The 13393-nt window shown below is 40.6% G+C and overlaps 6 non-coding genes across 6 annotated transcripts; all 6 read right to left on the bottom strand.

Moving 5' to 3' along the window:
* Positions 1 to 419: 419 nt before the first annotated feature.
* Positions 420 to 492, bottom strand: trnaw-cca (transfer RNA tryptophan (anticodon CCA)). The gene has a single exon. It is a non-coding gene; the product is annotated as a tRNA-Trp (tRNA).
* A 237-nt stretch (positions 493 to 729) lies between these two features.
* trnaw-cca (transfer RNA tryptophan (anticodon CCA)) lies at positions 730 to 801 on the bottom strand. The gene has a single exon. It is a non-coding gene; the product is annotated as a tRNA-Trp (tRNA).
* Positions 802 to 1309: 508 nt separating this feature from the next.
* Positions 1310 to 1381, bottom strand: trnaw-cca (transfer RNA tryptophan (anticodon CCA)). The gene has a single exon. It is a non-coding gene; the product is annotated as a tRNA-Trp (tRNA).
* Positions 1382 to 1642: 261 nt separating this feature from the next.
* trnaw-cca (transfer RNA tryptophan (anticodon CCA)) lies at positions 1643 to 1714 on the bottom strand. The gene has a single exon. It is a non-coding gene; the product is annotated as a tRNA-Trp (tRNA).
* A 238-nt stretch (positions 1715 to 1952) lies between these two features.
* On the bottom strand, positions 1953 to 2024 carry trnaw-cca (transfer RNA tryptophan (anticodon CCA)). Its single transcript has one exon. It is a non-coding gene; the product is annotated as a tRNA-Trp (tRNA).
* A 261-nt stretch (positions 2025 to 2285) lies between these two features.
* trnaw-cca (transfer RNA tryptophan (anticodon CCA)) lies at positions 2286 to 2357 on the bottom strand. The gene has a single exon. It is a non-coding gene; the product is annotated as a tRNA-Trp (tRNA).
* Between the last annotated feature and the right edge of the window lie 11036 nt (positions 2358 to 13393).

The raw sequence follows: 13393 nt of genomic DNA, 5'->3' as shown, positions 1-13393 counted from the left end.
AAAGCACCATGCAACCTTCAAGTTCAATATTGAATGAAGACGTTGCAGTAGACCAAACCTTTTTGTTAACATCTAGAACATACAAGCACTGGGTATTTCTGGGAGATCTCGTTGGCTGACTCTGACGTGACTTGAACACGCAACTTTCTGATCTGGAGTCAGACGCGCTGCCATTGCAACACAGAGTCGTTGCAGTAAAGCTTCATTGCTGCAGGTGGATTTCTTGGAAGAGTTCTAAATTACACTAAAAATACCAAACGTCAACTACTGAGGAATCCGTAAGGAGCAACCACAAAATTTGCAACGCAAACGTCAAGGTCAATATGGAATGAAGATATAGCAGTAGATCAACATTTTCAGTTAACATCTTGATTAGGCGAAGTTACAAGGACTAGGTACTTCTGGAAGATCTCTTTGGCTGACTCTGACGTGACTTGAACACGCATCCTTCTGATCTGGAGTCAAGACGCGCTGCCATTGCGCCACAGAGTCTTTGCCGTAAATCCTCATTGTTGCAGGTGGAGTTCTTGGAAGAGTTTTAAATTACACTAAAAATACCAAACATCAACTACTGAGGAATACGAAAGCAGCAACCATAAAATTGGCAAAGCACCACGCAACCTTCAAGTTCAATGTGGAATGAATTCATTGCGAAGAATCAACCATTTCTGTTAACATATAGATTAGGCAAAGTTACAAGGACTTGGTACTTCAGGAAGATCTCTTTACTGACTCTGACGTGACTTGAACACGCAACCTTCTGATCTGGAGTCAGACGCGCTGCCATTGCGCCACAGAGTCTTGGAGTTCAGCTTTTTTCGTTTGCCTTTTGTTAGTGTAAAGAAATTCTCTGTAAATAGTCAATGTGTTCTCTTTGGATTTTCTAGTAGCTTTGACCTTCCAGAGCTATGTGATGAGCACAACTACTCATCAATGTGGAACTGTGGCTTCAAAAGCTACCTGCTCAACTAAAGGTGTGTGACTGAATCAATGAGTGCACGTGAATTGAAACTCTCAAAGAAAAACCAAATGTCTTCCAGGAGAAAAACAATGAAAAATGAGGCGTTTGGTTTTCGCCAAAGAAGTGCCAATTTGGAGAGAGTCAAAGAGCAGTTGGCAAGTGTAAAGTCACTTCTAGTGTTTGAGACGATACCGAGGAAATACTTTTACTTCAATTAGGTGGTCGACTTCAAAGTCTTTTGCTACGGACTGTGATGAAAAACAAATTCGATGAGAGTGAGAGATGGAGCAAAGCAGTTGTTGTGCTACAAGAAAGCAAGAGCTAGCTAAGAAAATTATGATTCTTTGCTGACTCTGACGTGATTTGAACACGCAACCTTCTGATCTGGAGTCAGATGCGCTGCCATTGCGCCACAGAGTCTGTGATATGAAGATCTATGGCCACTGGTCCGGTTCCTGTCAGACCTCTAGATACCCGCTGAAGATTCCCCATGCCATTGAGCAAGTATTCTTGAAGCAGCAACAACAAAATGTATGTATTGCTTGATATTTGTCTTCTATGTGACAGAAAGTTTCAATTTCCCTTTACAATGACAGATTTTTAAATAATTGTTTGACAGATCATTGGGTCACCCCATCAAAAGGTGTCTGAGAGAAAGCATCTGAGGTTTAGCTTCCTTGCTGACTCTGACGTGATTTGAACACGCAACCTTCTGATCTGGAGTCAGACGCGCTGCCATTGCAACACAGAGTCGTTGCAGTAAAGCTTCATTGCTGCAGGTGGATTTCTTGGAAGAGTTCTAAATTACACTAAAAATACCAAACGTCAACTACTGAGGAATCCGTAAGCAGCAACCATAAAATTGGCAAAGCACCACGCAACCTTCAAGTTCAATCTGTAATGAATAGATTGCAATGAATCATCCCTGTCTGTAAACATCTAGATTAGGCAAAGTTACAAGGACTAGGTATTTCTGGGAGATCTCGTTGGCTGACTCTGACGTGACTTGAACACACAACCTTCTGATCTGGAGTCAGACGCGCTGCCATTGCGCCACAGAGTCTGTCCTATGAAGGTCTATGGCCACTGGTCCGGTTCCTCTCAGAGCTCTAGATAACCGCTGAAGATTCTCCATGCCATTGAGCAAGTATTCTTGAAGCAGAAACAACAAAATTTATGTATTGCTTGATATTTGTCTTGTATGTGACAGAAAGTTTAAATTTCCCTTTACAATGACAGATTTTTAAATAATTGTTTGACAGATCATTGGGTCACCCCATCAAAAGGGATCTGAGAGAAAGCATCTGAGGTTTAGCTTCCTTGCTGACTCTGACGTGACTTGAACACTCAACCTTCTGATCTGGAGTCAGACGCGCTGCCATTGCGCCACAGAATCCTGGAGTTCAGCTTTTTTCCTTTGCCTTCTATTAACATCCATGTGAACATAAATAACATTTATTTTGTATTCTTGCTTACTTTTGTAGCCTGCAGGATGTGATACAGGAACGGACAACTGGCTCAGCAGGACATTTCTAAAACAACATATTGTTGGATTCTGCTTAATATTCAGCACAACAAAGAGTTTTATTTTGTTCAACATAACAGGAGATTTAAGTTCCTTCTAATTCTGATCATTTCATATTTTGTTGGTTTTTGGACGAGTTTGGAGACTTTTCAGAGGTTTGATGATTCACTGCGTTATTCTTTCAAAAACCAGCCTCATTGTGTTGTTTGGTTTGTTGTTCTCTTGGAACAGGCGAAACGAGTTAATTTTCTGTGTAATATGAAAAGTTAAATGTGAGTCATCTTGGAAAAAACTTTGTTCTTTTCAGTACAAATACAGATTTTTCCAGCTAAACTTCCGGATTTGATCCGTTATCTGATTTTATTGTGATCTTGATTTTTTAAGATTTTGTCAAATTGTTACTTATTTTCAGGATTGTTGTTAATATTTAATAACACAGGTGAGTTTGTGAGATATAAGTGTGTCTGTGGAGGAAGTGGGCGTTCGTCCCCAGCTGACTGACCTTCATGAAGCGCTCCCTTTCTGGGCCTGATCTGGTTCTGCTCCGGCTCTGAGGCCTTTTTCATTTCCAGCCAGTCCATCACCTGACAGCCGTGGTCCATTCTGCAGACAGAAGTCATTTTGTTCCTGTGAAATGGAATAAAAAACGAATTATTCATGCAGGATTTGGTGAGTGTTCATTTTAGGAGGAGGGAGTGGAATTGAAATGTCAAATTTCAGAGAACATGTTGTGTTTCTTCAAACAGCAGCCTGATCCCTCAGCAGCTCCACTTCTTAAGTAAACTCAGAATCTGCAAACCTGCGAAAGTTGTGTGACTTGATGGGAGGGCTGTGTAATAATATCAATTCTGCGATATATATATCGATATTTTCTTTCCTAGAAAAAAATCGATATCCATCCTCAGGTATGGTAACATCCAACTGTCACCTTGTTCACTCGCTGCTTGCTGATTGGTCATCAGGCTTAGAGTGATTCCTTCAGATGTTAAGTGTTAAAAAGTTATCAAACTATTCAGACCAGGTACTTGGTGCACTTTATTTACTTTACAAATGCATGTAAGCTACAGTTTGTACTGTTTCAATTTAAAGAAACATGTTTTCTCACCACTTCTTTGATTCATTTTGTCCAGCTGTCGACTTTAAGTCGTTGTCCAATCAGAACCAGGTATTGTGTAGTTGGTGCTTTTAATCAGTTTTCAGTTAAATTAATTCAGTCCAACTCTATAACAGTCACAAAATGTCACCAAAATCACTCTGTCCCTCTAAAATCTTTCAGAAAATCACAAAAGTGTATTGAATTGTATCGTTTGCTGAATATCGCAATATGTATCGTATCGTGAGATTAGTGCATCACTACAGTCCTACTTGATGAAAATGATAGAATGAAATGACAGAAAACAAAGTGAACTCCTTCGTCCAGGGAAACTGGAAGCTCTTGCAGCAACCTGCAGGTGAACCTGGCCGCCTCAGCAGGGGGTCGGCCGTCGTCTAATTAGACACGTTAACGAGGTGGGGTCCCTGTGGCTGGAAGTGTTTGAAGTGCTGCTGCTGGGAGCCGTTAGCAGGACAGACTGTCGGGTCCGAGTCCCTCTGGTTCTCTTCAACGTTTCCCACACAGGACCAGGATGCAGCAGGATCAGCACTGCAAAAACTAATTCTTACCAACTATTTGTGGTTCATTTTCCAGTGCAAATATCTTAATACATTTGAAAAAAGGTCAAAACTAACTTAGAAGTAACTGTGCAGCAAAATATAGGAGCTTGTTTTATGTAAACAATTCATTAATATTCACAAAATAATTACATTTCCATTAGCAGATTATTTCACTTGTAACATGAGAAAAATGTTTGTTACATTTTAAAAATAATCTGCCAGTGAACATGAACTTCTTCATCAATATTAATGAATTAAAACAAGCTTCTTTCTACATCTGCTGAAAATTCACCTGGAGTTAAATTGGCCTCATTTCAAATGTACCAGAAACTAAACCAACAATACTTGGTAAGATTTTGTGTTTTTGCAGTGAAACAGAAACAGTTTGTGCAGCTTTAAAATGTTTAAACTGTATGAATAAAAACAAGATGTGTTGTTGGATTATATAGTCATGGAGGGAAGTTTATTTATCCTGGGATTCCATCCTTCCATCCATTTTCTTGCACCCTTTTTCCCTCAGTGGGGTCAGGAGGTGCTGGTGCCTCTCCAGCTAACGTTCCGGGCGAGAGGCGGGGTCACCTGGACAGGTCGCCAGTCTGTCGCAGGGCAACACAGAGACACACAGGACACACAACCATGCACACACACACTCACACCTAGGGACAATTTAGAGAGGTCAATTAACCTGACAGTCATGTTTTTGGACTGTGGGAGGAAACCGGAGTACCTGGAGAAAACCCACCATGCACAGGGAGAACATGGAGACTCCATGCAGAAAGACCGGGAATCAAACCCAGAACCTTCTTGCTGCAAGGCAACAGCTCTAACAACTGCGCCACTGTGCAGCTTCTATCCTGGGATTCATTATATAAAATATACAATAATGATTTACTTATAGGTTGTTTTTATTACTGCTTTTCCAGCTGAATACAAAAACAGTTTATTGTTTTGATTTTAGTTTCATTATTATTCTGTTATACAAGTTTCATGACTTACCTCAACTTTTCCCACCTGTTTCTAAAGAGCGTCTGCTGACATCACCAGTGAGTCAAACATGACATCATCCCCTCACCTGGTGAGTAAGCAGTTCCTCACCTGGGTCAGGTGTGAGCCGTGGCTTCAGGCAGGTGAGTCAGGCGCTGGTTGGCCGTCAGTCTGACTGAAAACAGCAGCTGACTCAGCCACACCTCCGAGTCCTGGAGGCAGGAAGAGACGCCATGAGCTCCTCAACCAGCCCACAAGGATAAAATATACAGAAAACTCTGAGGAAAGATACTTTCAGGAGTGTTTTTACTACGCTGAATTGTTATATTTAATTTTATTATGACGTACAGAGACTTCACAATTCATTTGATTTGTTTCTGTTGTTTTGTTTATTTATTTTGAATATTTAAAACATCTTCCAGTCCCAGAGTTAAACACCAATTAGAACTTAAAGCTTATTGATCTTTGAGAATGTGTTTAAAATTATATCACTTCAAAAATGGTCTCAAAACAATATTATTATAATTTATCGCATTAACTTCTGGGGTAATTTATCATCCAGCTAAATTTATCGTTTTAAGGCTGCTTGCAGATTCCATAAGTTTTTTATTGAAGATGTTTATTTTGTATTCCTTTTGTTTTTTAAAAACAGAAAACATTTCAGATTTTGTCTCGACAAAAACAACTTCAGAAAATTCGTTAATCTTTGTTTGTGTTTTTACTATATATGAACAATGGATGAATTATCTAGACAGAAATGTTTCTCTATTCCTCCAGAGGAAACGTATAAGATAAAAACGCTGTGTTTTCTGTCCGGTTTGTGTTTAAAGATGGAGTTTGATTTTATCTCTCTGACGCTGTAATGCATCAAAGCGACGGGCCAATCAGAAGCCGCTCCACTCTTCATCCAATATGATTAACTGTAATTAATCTGCTCTCTGAATGAGGTGTGAAGTGTGGCGAGTCGCCTCGTTCATCTTCGTTATGCAACCTTTGGGGAGGCGAGGAGTCGCTGTCCTGCTGCTCAGTCAACCTGGAACCGTAATTGGAGCTAATTTACTCATTTATCTGCAGAAAAACAAGAAGCTTAACTGAAGAGAAGCTTCAGGCGCAACTGAAACCCACAACAACAGATTTTATCCTGTTCTTTTACATCTTTCAGGCGGTTTGCATGTAATGAATTTATTCAGATGCTTAATGCATGAAATTATTTTCTGGATGCAGAACATGTCACCTCTTCTACTGTTGGACTTTGGATAGCTGGACTGCACTGTGTTAAAGTGGCAGTAAAAATGTGCTGAAACATTTCAACGTGCAGCTGTTGATCTGAGTGATCGTGCATTTAAAAAAATAATTACAGTGAAATAATTAAGAGTTCAATAAAGCAGAAAACTTACATTTATGGAAAAAGTGATCTGACTCAGTTACACATCTGGCGTCCCTATTAATAATGACTGTACAGTGTTTTCTGTTACATATGTATTATACTATTTATACTTGTATTATACTATTTATACTGCTACTATAAATACTGCTAATCTTTTTTATGTTGTTTTTAACACTTTTTTGTGTAAACCTTTATACCTGAAGCTGCTGTTACACCTGAATTCCTCCATATGGGATAAAAAGACTGATTACATTCAATAGATTCTGGGAATACAATAATAACACTATGTTACTAAGAAGGCAGACATGAACGAACTAGTTAAAAATGCAGGAAGAAAAATAGTTAACAAATAAGCAACCAAACGAGTTAACTTAAGTTAGAGCTAGCTAGGCTACATTGACTAGCGCCATGTTTGGCTAGCGAGCCTAGCTGCTAGCTAACGCTACACTCCGCAAAATAACTAACAATTTCCTCACTTTAGTTTTCCTGTATCTCCGTCACGTTTTTCCTAGAAAAACTAGAAAAGAAGAAACTTCTTTTCTAGTTTCTTCTAAATACCGGACAGTTTCGGACGTTTTGCCATGAGACTTTCTGAGATGACTCAAAGCTAACCCAGTGATTCTCCCCGAAGCGCAGAGCTGTCAGAGACTGGGTGTGTTTAGGAGAACCATTATTATCGTTATCATTTTAATTTAACCTTATACTGTTACATTTTATTATTAAACCACAATTAGCTCAAATTAATGTCTTCCTGTGGAAGTAGTAGGTAGTGAAGGGAGGGAGACAGAGGGGGAGCAGGAGGAGCTAAGAAAAGTATCATTATTATTAGATACAGCATTTAATATTCTTTGCTATGCAGCTTAATTAGTGCAGAATTTCATATTAGGAAGTTATATTATTACCAGTGGTGGGAACTGCTAACTAAAAAGTTAGTACCGCAAACATTAGCGAAGGAATCATAAACATTTGTTCCACTAACACTGTCAACGTGGTACAAGCTAATGCTAAAGCACTACATCAACATGGTTATTTGTGTACGCTAATGCTAAAGCACTACACCAACATGGTTATTTGTGTAGGCTAATGCTAACGCGCTACATCAACATGGTTATTTGTGTAGGCTAATGCTAAAGCGCCACACCAACATGGTTATTTGTGTAGACTAACGCTAACGCGCTACACCAACATGGTTATTTGTGTAGGCTAATGCTAAAGCGCTACATCAACATGGTTATTTGTGTAGGCTAATGCTAAAGCGCTACACCAACATGGTTATTTGTGTAGGCTAATGCTAAAGCGCTACACCAACATGATTATTTGTGTAGGCTAACGCTAAAGCGCTACACCAACATGGTTATTTGTGTAGGCTAATGCTAAAGCGCTACATCAACATGGTTATTTGAGTAGGCTAATGCTAAAGCGCTACATCAACATGGTTATTTGTGTAGGCTAACGCTAAAGCGCTACATCAACATGGTTATTTGTGTAGGCTAATGCTAAAGCAGTAATTTCAACCATATTGCTATCCATCAAGTGTGAATCACGTTACGACACACTATATCACCCTCAACAAAGTCAAATTTGATATCGCACACCTTCCTGTGTGGTTTCTTTGGCATAAACGTTTCCCTCATGGTTTTAGTTTTATAGATGCTAAGTGACTCTGTTGCTAATTTAGCCTAATTGATTACGACGGGGCTTTAATTGATTTTAAACTGTTTTAAACATCATTTTCTGCTGGAAAAATTTACTTAGGGGAAACTAATTGTGCTAAATGTTTTCAAAGTTGCCAAAAATGCTGAATAAAAATGTAACTACGCTATTAGCACATTAGCAGAAGTGTGCACACACTCACCTGAACATTGTGAATTTGATTGTACATTTTTTAACTGCAAATGAAAGATATGAATTTGAAGTAAAGCTGTCTGCCACAGCCATCAGCTTGGAGATTTATTCAGATGAAAACATTTAACTGAATCCATGACTCGTCTCTAAAACAGCAGAGCGACTGTTCATTTCTCAGAACTGATGATGCTGCTGATGATGGAGATGTGAAGACATAAACCCAGAGCGGAGACTGTTTTTATGGGGAGATGGGAGTGAAGATTTTAATGTTTCTCCCTCGTCCTGCTCTCGCGCTCGGAGGCGTTTTCTGTCTGCTGAGCTTTATGACGCCGTCTAACGTCTTTCCGCACCATCAGCATCCAGTCTGAGCGACACGCTGCAGTGATGGCGGATATATGATCGCTGCAATGAAAATAGAAAATGCCAGATTAAGTGATATTTTATATGAAGACGTTAATTAAACAAAAAAGGTCACGGGGAGTATTAATCATTTGATTCAGGGCAGAATAATTCAGGGAGAAGGAAGCAATTAGTGTGAAGATAGAGAGGGTGACTTTGAAAATAAAAGTTTATGATGTCAGAAATTCACCAGATAGTTTCTCATCAATGAAGGTCGACTTTAAGTCTGTAAATTACTGCAGGATATTACAAGTCGGAGCTGTTTCCCATCCGGTTTCCTGTCTGCGGGCCAGACTTCCCCAACATGTCCAAGCAGAAGCGCTCATCGCTCTTTATGAACCTCCGAGATCATAAAAAAGTAGCTGCAGCAGCACAGATTTAACTGGCAGCTGCTTGAAATGCTGCTTCAAAGAAACGAGGAAGATTACGAAAAATTATCCCAGGTGGGAGGAACAGAAAGGAGAAGAAACTTTGTTCCTCACGTCTATGGAAAATACAAAACCTGCTGCTGATTCTCTGATCGCATGGAGTCAAAGAGCATTTCAACCAAATCTGCTCTCTGTCAAATAATGAAAAATGTCCGGCTTGTTGCAGTGATTTGGACTGAAGGAATCTGTCTTTTAAAAAACAAAAACAAACCAAGTTCTCATTTCTTAAAGCTGCTCTAATATCATTCCTTTTAAACAAGCCAGGATAGATCTATGGGTTGTAGATAAGTTAATTACAGTTTTTGCACTAAATCATTCTTGGATGATGAGATTTTATTGTAGTCATTTGGCTGTTATAGCGCTGTGTCACTTTTATTTAAATTGGCAGCTGCTGGTCACCCCCTCCACACCAATTTAATGCAAATGGCTGCAGACAACACATTTATACAACTGTACATCTTTGAAAAGCAGAAGTAGGGCCTCCTGCACAACCAATGAGAATGCAGCGAGTGATTTCTTGAGTCAACAAAAGCAAACGTGGCTTTTTCCGGAAAAACCAGCTGACCAAACATGCTGGAGCTCAGATTGGGTTGCTAGGCAACAGGGCAATGCCTGGCAATTGCTACTTAGTAATCAGGAGGTTTTTGATGCCAAAAATCATAAACGTATTGCCAAAAAACTGCTGTAGCTGTTTTTTTTGTTTGTTTGTTGTCTTTTTCGTACTTCCCAGATGGAAGTATAAAAATGTGTAAAAGTGAACGTTTTCGTATCAGAGACAGCTGTTCATACTGGATTCAAACCAACGAAAGTTTTCATTTTGCTGATTCGAATCTAATTCTGGTTATTTTCATTTTCAGTTATTCATTAGAAGCAACATGACATCAAATCTAAGGTGGATTCTGGAGGAGAAACGTCTCAGACTGATGGTGTCAATAACTGGCTAATTTTCTAATATCGTTTGGAGAACCCTGTCCAGTCTGACCACTTGTGTGGATTATCTCTTACAGCAACACTCACTTCTCTTCTTCATCTTCTTCTTCTTCTCCGCCACACAGATGGTGAGTTTAACTTTTCGAACTTCCTGCCAATTAGAAGCTGGTGGAGGAGGAAGGGGGCGCGGCAGAGACAGATGGAGACGAAGAGACATGAAAAGAGACTTCCTGCTGAGTTTGGGGGAGGCAGATTGTGCTGCAAACCATCAGCGTCAAACTCGTGAATTCATCGCTCCGCCCGGTGATTTCTCTCTCAGTCTGGAGCCGAGCCAATCCCTCCTCATCAGATATTCCTCCGCTTATCCCTTCCCCTCGCCTGGAGGCTCTGGATCTCACTGATCAGGAAACGAGGAGCTCCTCTGATAAAACAGCAGGAAGTGTTTGGGCTGAGTCCATCCCCCGGTCTCACCTTCGTTCCTTCTGCTGCCCGGTCCGTCACCGTGGGTCGATGCAGAAAATGATCTCTAATTGTGTTCACAGCTCGGTGATTGAGAAGTTAGCCTGTGTTGATTTCACAGGCGCTGCTGTGGCCACATGCAGGCTTTGTGCAGCAGAGCTTTGAGGTGTGGAAGCTGAATAGATCTATACGGATCAATAGCTTCAGCGGTGAACAAACAGGAAGTGGGCTTCGGGTCACTGACGAAGGAAACTACAGCAGGAGCTTCAGAACTTTATGCAACACTGCAGGGATCAGAAACTAAAAACTTCACAAACACTGAAGAAACTCCAGCTCAGATTTGGTTCTATTCTATATTTTGTATCAATTGCAGCTTTAAATTCCTTCATTTTGGTTCCTGAAAGCTGCAGTAAGTAATTATTCTAAACAAAAAGAGGAAGAGTCATGTAATCTTCCCATCATGTTTTAGTTTCATGAGTGTTGCTTTGATTGTTTCATGCATGTTTGAGAAATCCTTTAATCTCCATGGAAACCACTCAGCCATGCAAAACGCCTGAATGGACTTAGCCCCGCCCTCGAGGCAAAGCTCCTCCCCCACTCGGCTCCTTCAGACTAGCCAGCAGCAATTAGCAAACACCCGGTGGGACAGCTGATTACAGGAGCTGCTGCTCAGTGTAATAACTTTATTAAAGGGTTAATAGAGGAGCCATGTTGGGACAACTTCCTGAAGGTGGAGCTTCAGAAAGAGCAGGAGTGTCTTAAAGAGACAGCGACCCAAATTCAAGGCGTTAAATTACACAGTCACATTTCTTTTAAGTCATATTTGACATATGTATCATTTTTCTAACAGCTGGAGGTTCACATACTTACCTGGTTGTTTTAAAATGATGCTCTGTGCCTGGAAAACACATAAAGCTGAAGCTTTAACGCTGCAGAACGTAGCAAGAAACAGAAAAAACAATCAGTGTAAAATATTTGACTTAGTTTCTTTATTTGATTCAATATTAAAATATTGTTTAGATCTCCTTTCAGATGACATTTCCTAAGTTAGGTATTGTTATTATTTCTATCCATCCATTTTCTAACACCTTGTCCCTCAGTGGGGTCAGGAGGTGCTGGTGCCTCTCCAGCTAATGTTCCGGGTGAGAGGCGGGGTCACCTGGACAGGTCGCCAGTCCGTCGCAGGGCAACACAGAGACACACAACCATGCACACACACACTCACACCTAGGGACAATTTGGAAAGGCCAATTAACCTGACAGTCATGTTTTTGGACTGTGGGAGGAAACCGGAGTACCTGGAGAAAACCCACCATGCACAGGGAGAACATGGAGACTCCATGCAGAAAGACCAGGGCTGGGAATCGAACCCAGAACCTTCTTGCTGCAAGGCAACAGCTCTACCAACTGCGCCACTGTGCAGCCCTGTTATTATTTCAAAATTTTTCAAATATTTGAGTTAAAATGTATGCAAGGAAACCAGGTCACTGTTAAAAATGAATGAAATGGACTAAATGAAACCATTTGTTTGCATGTTCTCTCCGTGAATGCGTGGTTCTCTCTGGGTACTCCAGTTTCCTCCCTCAGTCTGTAAACATGACTGTTAGCTTAGTTAGTGTCTGAATTGTGTGTGTGGTTTTGTTCTGTGACATTCTTGCAGAGGGTGGATGAACATTAACAGCCGTTTGTCCAAAATGGCCTCCGTATCGTCCACATTTTGTATTTTTCTGCTCTTCTCTGGACCTGAACCGGTGTTTCTCCAGAGTGATGACCTGCTCTGGTAAGAGCTGCTGCTCCAGCTCGCTCTGATTTTAATTTGAATAAATCAAAGCAGCGCGTCATTCACGCCTCATCAGCCGCTCCTCCTCCTGCTTAATGTGCAGCTTCTCAGGATGTAAACCATCAGATTCAGCTGCTAATGAACCATGTAGAGGATTTTACCTGACGTGTCTCTTTATGACTTTTATTCCTCAGATTCTCTGCAGCCGTTTCCACGGTTGCAGCTCAGAGTAAGAACCAGTTTTAACCTTGAAATTTATTTAATTCACTGAGACTCTATGGGTACGTTTACACTGCAGCCTGAAGTGACCCAATTCCGATTTTTTGGCAATTCCGATATTTTCCCGGGTCGTTCTCACTGCCAGTAAATGCTTCCTGTATGTGTTCTGCAGTGTAAACGGGCAAACGACCTGAAAGTGTCCCGCATGCGCAGTAGAGGGCGCCATAGCGTCAGCGTTCTCAGTGTTCTGCCAACCGCCATGAGAAGAAGAAGAAGAAGAGCTCAGAGTTTGCGGAAGTAAACATGGAGGCTAACGGTGTAGCTTAGCTTATATATTTGAAGTTGTTGTTCAACCGGAGCAGCAAATTAACAACTTAATCCTCATATAATCCGTCATGGTTGTTGTTTTTCTTCTTTCCTGCTCGTTTCAGGAGCAGAATAGTGAGATTTGTTGAGAATCAGTGACGTTCAGTTCGGATGAAGGCGGCCTGAACGTTACGGTCGCATTTGAATCGGATACGTATCGGATATGGATCACATTCTAAAAGAATCCGACCTGAGCTGTTCACACTGCCATGAAAAGATCAGATACAGGTCGCATTACGTCAAAAAAAATCAGAACTGAATCACTTCAGGCTTGCAGTGTGAACGCTCCCTAAAAGTTCACTTTGCAGCATGAAGTCCAGAAATAGTCACATCCAGCTAGTTAGATTATTTATTAGTCAGATTAAAAGTACTTTAAACATTAAAAATACATTTTTGAATTAAAATAAAAATGTTCATTAGTCAGATGTGATATTCAGATGTCATGTTTTCATCTGAT

The sequence above is a fragment of the Poecilia reticulata genome, chromosome 21 (assembly GCF_904066995.2).
Source record: "Poecilia reticulata chromosome 21, P_reticulata-male-v2, whole genome shotgun sequence".
Lineage (NCBI taxonomy): Eukaryota > Metazoa > Chordata > Actinopteri > Cyprinodontiformes > Poeciliidae > Poecilia > Poecilia reticulata.
Note: the sequence above shows the minus strand (reverse complement) of the source record. Positions and strands in the feature narration are given on the sequence as shown.